Below are 7,588 nucleotides of genomic sequence, written 5' to 3' on the forward strand. Positions count from 1 at the left end.
AATCCACCTTGTGTATGAGCCCCGATTAACAAATAAATTTTACAAAATCCATCGTAAAATCTCACGGAATCCACCACGACTATGTCTCCTGGCATCAACATGTGTCTTTTACTTGATATGGATTCTGCATTTTGCTCATGTGGCTAACAGTTTATATCAGCTATATTGAGAAAAGTACAAAAGTTTTGGTGGGGTAAACAGCATACGAAGGTAGTTCAGAAGCTAAAGAGCTTATTGATTTCAGCCCCAACACTAAAGAGAGCAAATTATGAGAATGGGCAGTCTATTATTCTCAATGTGGATACAAGCCCAATTGGCATTGGTTGGGCAATTGCTCCAATGGAGTACTCAAGGACTTGCAATCTAGCATACCATACTTGGTTAACATGTCTTGTGCATATTTTTTTTGCAACAACCAAGTACCATGAGGTATAGAGACAACCTCTATCCCAAGGAAATACTTCAATTCACCCAAATCTTTGACTTGAAATTCAGCATGTAACATTTCCTTGATCTCTCCAATTCTCGTGACATCATCACATGTAATGATCAAGTCATCCACATAGATGACTAATATCACATAACGAGCCCTTGTCTTCTTTGTGAATAGGCTATAATCAGCCTTGCCCATAGTGAAACCAAGTTTATGTAAGCATGCACTTATCTTAGCATTCCAAGCTCTAGGTACTTACTTCAACCCATACAATGCTTTCTTCAATCTATACACACGTGTAGGAAAATTTGGATGGACATATCCCTCGAGCTAATCCATGTATACTTCCTCAACCAAATCACCATTGAGAAAAGCATTATTCACATCCATCTAATACATACTCCATCCTCTAGATGCTGCCAATGCAATCACTATTCTCACAATTGCCATTTTAGCAACAAGGCTGATGGTCTCCTCATAATCAAGACCATATTGTTGTGCATACCCTTTTGCCACAAGTCTTGCCTTGTATCTTTCCAATATGATGTCATGTGATTTTTACTTCACCTTGTATACCCATTTGTAACCAATAGGCATTTCGCCATCAGACAAGTGTCATTTTCAATCAATACTGAATATTCCTCATCCATTGCCTTACACCAATGATCATTCAAAATAGCTTCAGAAAACTTTGTGGATTCCTTGAAGCTAGTAACGTTTGTCATATATGCATAGTGACTCACTACGTAGCCGCTATATGTAAGCCTATCCGCATGCTTCTTGACTCTTTATTATCTCCTCAACTAAGGTGCAGTATGAGACTCTTCTCTCTCATGAGGTGGTACGTATCTATGTCTCACACCAAGAGTCACAACTGATGGAATACCAAACTCACTATCCAAGCTATCAGTGCTAGGTGAATCATAACAAATGAGTGGACATGTAACATCATCAAGTTTGCCTTTGCCTTTATCCACATTTCTCCCTCTCACTGACATACCCGTGTCAATGGACAAAGATGTTGAAGTCCTCAATCTACCTGTCCAGATGTAGTAGCAACTTTAGAAGGCCCAGAAATTTCAGCACTCATTTGTACCTGCATGTACATAATTCTCCTAACAAACATCATCATCATTCATCAAGATGGTCTTCTTCTCATGCCATGATTTCAACTCATCAAATACTACATCTCTTGAGACTCTTGAAACCAATGTCTCATGAGTAGAAGGATTGTAACATTTGTAAGCCTTCATATCTTGTGCATGCCCAATAAAGATGGCCTTTTCTACCTTTGGATCAAGCTCCTTCCCCTTTTCATCTAGAATATGTACATATGTCAAACATCCAAAGACCTTAATATGGCTAATGTCTAGCTTTATCTCATAAAGCCTCTCATGAGGAATCACCTTATGTATCCCTGTTATTGGTGTACAATTTGTGACATACACGATAGTCATTACAACCTTTCCCCAATATGCATTTGGTAGGCTCTTCTCATTCTACATGGCTCTAGCCGGCTCACCCTATTTTTCCTTTCTACCACACCATTTTTTTGTGGTGTGTACTTACATATCAATTGTCTTTTTATCCCATGGGCTACCAAGAAGTGATCAAAGTCTTTAGAGACATATTCTCCACCACTATCAGATCTCAAGAATGAGATGTAGCAAGCCAATTCTTTCTCCACATGTCTCTTGAAGTCCCAAAAAGCATCCATGACATCACTCTTGTGTTTCAATACATACAACTATGAGTACCTACTATAGTCATCTATGAGTGACACATAGTAATGCGATCCCCCAAGGGATGCATTCTATTAGGGTCCCCACACATCAGAATGTACAACCTGTAATGGTCTAATAGTAATGCTTACATGCCTTATAAATGAAAGCCTTGATTGCTTCCCAAATTGACATGACTGACATATATGCCCCAGTTCCATATGCTTGAACTTAGGAAGTCTAAGTACAACTTGTTTATGTTGCATATTCTTCAACTTTTGTACATTTACACGACCAATCCTTTTATGTCATATCTCAATGTCCCTTATTGCAACATTGTCATGTGAGTACATAACAACATTTAACGCTGAAATTTTCATATCCAATGTAAACATCCTGCCATTTCTTTTGCCTTTAGCAATGAGTTTGCATCCTTGACCATACTCTTCAATGTAGCATCCATCTCTATTGAATCTAACTTGTAGATTCTGTTCAGCCATTTGTCTCACAGAAAGCAAGTTTTTTTTTATGGAGGGTACATGTAACACATCATAGAGACTCCTTTTCCTATCACCATGCATCATCAAGGGAACAATACATGTATGCTTAATGTCATGTTGCATATCATCCCCTGTGCAAACATATCCATGATCACCTTCTACCAATGTATCAAACCACTCTCCACGAGGAGTCATGCAGTTAGATACCTTTAAGTCTATATACCATACATCATTTGCTTTGCCTTGTGCAAACAACCTGTCATCCTCCTGTATACCACTAGAAGAGGCATAATTATCATGTTTCCTCCCTCTTGCTCTTTGATCATTGTGCTTCTTGTAGCAATCCTTGGCTACATGCCTGTGTTTTCCACAATAGTAACAATCTTTATTTGCATTTGATTGCTATCCATGACTCATTTGGGGCTACTGCCAAGTACCTCTGTGTGTAGGTGAGGAACCCCCTCTTCCATGAGCATATTTGCTTGAGGTTGCCTATTTTGCCATCTAGTACCTTGTTGTCCACGGGCTCACGGGTTGCATATGTATTTCCAACACCTCTTTCTCTAAATTTTAATCTTCCTCTTCCACCTTTACCCCTTTGATTTGAGTAGAAGACACCATCCATGTTGTTTTAAGACCCATTGGAACTTGTATTGAGTCCAAGTTTTACCTCTTCATGCAATAGAAGTGCCACAAGTTCATCAAAGTCAGGCTACTCCTAACACACTGAAATGGAAGTGTCAAACTACTTATACTCCTCTCCAAGACCATGGAGGGTAGTGGCCACCAAATCATCATCCTCAACTTAGCTCCAATTGAGCCTAGTTGTTCTGCAATGGTTCTAATCGCACTCACATAGTCTTCAATAGACCTTCCATTTCTGGATATGTGGTTGAGTTTTTGCTTCGATTGTGTCTTTCTCCCATGAGTGACATGCCCATTATTCTTCATCAATAAGTCCCAAGCAGCTTTTGGTGAAGTACAGTTTGTAATTTGCATAGCTTTTGTGTCTGACACACATAAGGACAACCAATGCAAGACCTTGAGAGTCTTTTCCAACCATGTCCTATGTGCCTTTAATTGATCCTGTGTTGGAGGTCTATCCTCCGATAGCTTGGGCTCATCTTCAAAACTAGTGACTAGGTACCAAATTTACCCTCTTCCAATTAAAAAATTCGACATCCTAAACTTCCAATTAAAAAATTCGACATCCTAAACTTCCATAAAACAAAATTGTAGTAGTCCACAACTATCTGAGTGATAGTGTTCTTCTCCTTGTGTTTGCCATTCCAAAGTCTTCAGCTTTGCAAAACAATTTTTAATGTAGAGAGTAAATTTTCCAAAATGTCAACAGACAATGTACTTCAATGACCTATAGTGCAACTAGTTTTTAGTGAAAATTTGCAACAATGACCACTATTGCATTCTCAGCCAATATATGTCTTTTGTTCCCATTCAACCACAGTTACAATGCCTCCAACAACTTTGCATTCCAATCTGATATGATGACTGCAAATCTTGGCAAAGAAGTTAGTGCCTCTCTTTTTGCAGGTTGCAAGGAGAACACTATCTATGCATCATTCTTGTATTTGTTGCCCATAAACAGGGTGTCTATTTATGGATAAATAGGGGGCTACTCTTGATCAAGAGAGCAAAGCACCTTCTAGAGGTGCTATGCTATTCACCACTTCAGTGTTATCCCTTCTTTGCTTAATACTAAGTATGAGACCAAAGAATAGAATTTTCATGTTGGTCGTTGAGGATCAATTGAAGCTCTTGTAGATTCTGTCTATTCACTGCATTATTCAGGGCTATCATTGTTTGGTTAATGCATCCTGGCCCGGGAAGGCAGCCATAGTCCAGGCTGCATTGGCCTATACTTTTTCACCAAGAAAAAAATATTCTTGGGGTCTCGCTGGGAATCTTCAAAAGGTCGTGGAGCTATGAAACAAGAACGTGATCCTACCATTGCAGCACATTAAGGTTTCATGATGCAATTGTTTCGCAGATCTGTGGAAGACTCAATTCTTTTACGAATTTCAAATTGTTTCTCCTTCCATCCCCTCGACGGGATCACCTATTCGCTGCCGCTTGGATTCTCTGTCCATAATCTTCTGCACTTGCCTCTGCAATTTTTATTTCGGCATGGCCTGAATCGAACCTCTAGCTAAGAACATTGCTGCAAAATACATGCTCCCTCTGCAGAAATCAGAACACATTTTTCTTTTTGAAGCTTCCTTTCTGTGACGGCTAACCAATCAAACATCCATGGCCACTGTAGCTCTGGCCGCTGCAATGAGCTCCGCTTCCTTCACTGGCTCGGGTTCGTCTCGGTCGCAGCTGCCACAGGATACCAAGCAGCAGCCATGGAATCACATCTCTTTGATCTCGACTCCAGGCTTGACCAAACCTCACGGTGCCAAGGCTGTAGCTCTTCACAGGAGAACACGACTATAGGTTGCAGTTGATTGTGCTACAAATGCAGCCACTTCAAAGCACCCGACACTTCTTCAGTGCCGCCTGATCACCATCGTTGGATCTCTTTATGATGAGCTTGATTGCAAGACTGATCGGACCAGTTTGGACTGCAGGCTGGATACAGTGCCGCCTGATCACCATCGTTGGATCTCTTTATGATGAGCTTGATTGCAAGACTGATCGGACCCGTTTGGACTGCAGGCTGGATAGCTCGCACTCAATCACTTTTCTCAACACTATCTCTTATGCAAGCATCACAGGCTTCTTCCACACTGAATCGTTGAGTGCTCTAACTAAACCTCCTCGCTACCTTGCAACTGCAAGAGATGGAGAGAGGGGTTGATGAAGCTGATCAAAATATTTGATAACCGCTCTGATACCATGTAAGGAACTAGGGAGATAGACATGGACAAAGGCTTAGGCCACAAGGATAGCAGCCATGCTCCCTGATCAATCCATTATCTTTCACACAGTTAACAGTAAGTACAACACACACACATACATAGATCAAGTAACCTAGGTGTAACCATGGTTAAGTCAATACGACTGAACCTTGCTCAACTAAGGTAGACAACTGAACCAAGGAATATGAGCTTGACTCTCAACACATGACAATCTTCTTATGGGTATATGATAAGGCTGACCTTGCACTATAAATCTTAAAAGTGGAAAAGTCAATGTGAAACTTCATAAGTGTTTGTGTTGCATGGGATGATGCTTGACTATTTTGATTTCAAGTCCTGGAATGCACGCGAAGCAGGCACCATTGGGCCTGCTTCAGAAACAATGTGGTGATTTTAAAATGCTTTTTTAATTTAAAAAATGGTCTGCTTGCACAGCAGTTGTCAGGATGGCCGAGTGGTCTAAGGCGCCAGACTCAAGTTCTGGTTCTCGAGAGGGAGCGTGGGTTCAAATCCCACTTCTGACACATCGGACCTGCGCTAGTGTACTTTTTGTCCTTACGTCTTGGTATATTACTCCATGTACGGTCCTGGTTTTCTATCCTTATCATTCGTTCCTTTTTAGTGAACAACCTTGCAGAAACTAGACCGTCTTGGTATATTACTCCATATACGGTCCTGGTTTTCTATCCTTTTCATTCGATCCTTTTTAGTGAACAACCTTACTTTCTTTTTGCTGAGCAACATTATACAAGGTCCTGGTTTTGATCCTAGGATATTGGGGTCTCTATTAATGTACTCACAATGACTCCTTCCCTTTAAGTACTCAACTTTCCAATTTACCTTTCCATTTCCCCAATAGCACCCCAATAGTTCTAAATCCTTTTTCAAACGATGCTAGTAATGTTAGAAATTGTAGACCATTATCATAAAGCTTTTCTAGAAACTTTTCACATTACCTTGTGTTCCAATATAAATCATCACAAAAAAAGTGTAAGAAATATAAAGATTTTGTGAAACTTTCTTCCTTGAAGGATATCAAGACTACACAGACAAAGACATATTTAGAAATAACAAAATGTTTTCTTAAGCAAATTTATCTCCAAATATGCTCCTTAAAGCTGGAAAATACCAAGCCTGTATGTATACGAAGGCAAAGTGTTTAGACATTTGACATCCCTGTGGGGTCTGATGTCACCCATATTCAAAGGTGGGAGTAAGTGTTGGATAGCGTAAAAGAAAGATGGAAGAAATAAACCACTACAAACCAAGCCTCTCAAGTTATAGATTCCAAATAAATTGTCGTTTGTACTACTATTTCATTTTTGGCTTACCTAAAACTTCCATGAATAAGCTTAATGAAATCTACATGAATTATTGGTGGACTAGTGATAGCAATGGCTTCAAAGTCCCTAAGTTTGCTTGGGATGTTTTTCCTCAAAGATAGAGAAGTACGAAAGGGTTGGCCCTTCCCTACTTAAGTGACTAAATTGAAAGGTTGGATACAAAGTGCATTGTTAAGAGCTTTACATATGATGATGAGTGCTTTCCTATACTTCTACCTCATGCTACTTTCAAGCTTAGAGTCTCCAAATTGGAGGAGATTCCCTCATAATGTGGTAATTTATATGTGTGAATTCGCCTATGATGATGACCATACCTTTCTTGCAAAAGGCATCTAGTATATCTCTTTAGAAATTTCCACCAACCGCAATTTCACCTTTCGTGCACAAGGACAATATTTGAGCATGTATCTATACTTTCCCCATCTTTGTTCACTAGTACACATTGGATATTTAAGAAAGGTAGGGATATCTAGGATCAAGAGATCAAGGACAAAAAACTTAAGATCTTCCTTGAGAATAATTAGAGGCTTCGAAACAACCCTCAATAGAAGTGAGAAGCTTTCTATAGCCTTATTCTCACATTATTTTCCCTATTAACCCTAGAGCCTTTAAATAGAAAGGAAAAGCCCCTTCTTACCCTACTATAGACCCCCTTCTAATTTCAAATTTTATCTTACCTGGATTGGAAGATGGAATATCAAATAGACAC

The 7,588-nt window shown here is 39.7% G+C and overlaps 1 non-coding gene across 1 annotated transcript; it reads left to right on the forward strand.

Annotated features, from left to right (window-relative positions):
* Nucleotides 1-5,976: 5,976 nt before the first annotated feature.
* Nucleotides 5,977-6,060, forward strand: TRNAL-CAA (transfer RNA leucine (anticodon CAA)). Its single transcript has one exon. It is a non-coding gene; the product is annotated as a tRNA-Leu (tRNA).
* The last annotated feature ends 1,528 nt before the right edge of the window (nucleotides 6,061-7,588 follow it).

The sequence above is a fragment of the Lygodium microphyllum genome, chromosome 14, assembly GCF_053477565.2.
Source record: "Lygodium microphyllum isolate KBCC chromosome 14, Lygodium_microphyllum_v1.1.10, whole genome shotgun sequence".
NCBI classification, from domain to species: domain Eukaryota; kingdom Viridiplantae; phylum Streptophyta; class Polypodiopsida; order Schizaeales; family Lygodiaceae; genus Lygodium; species Lygodium microphyllum.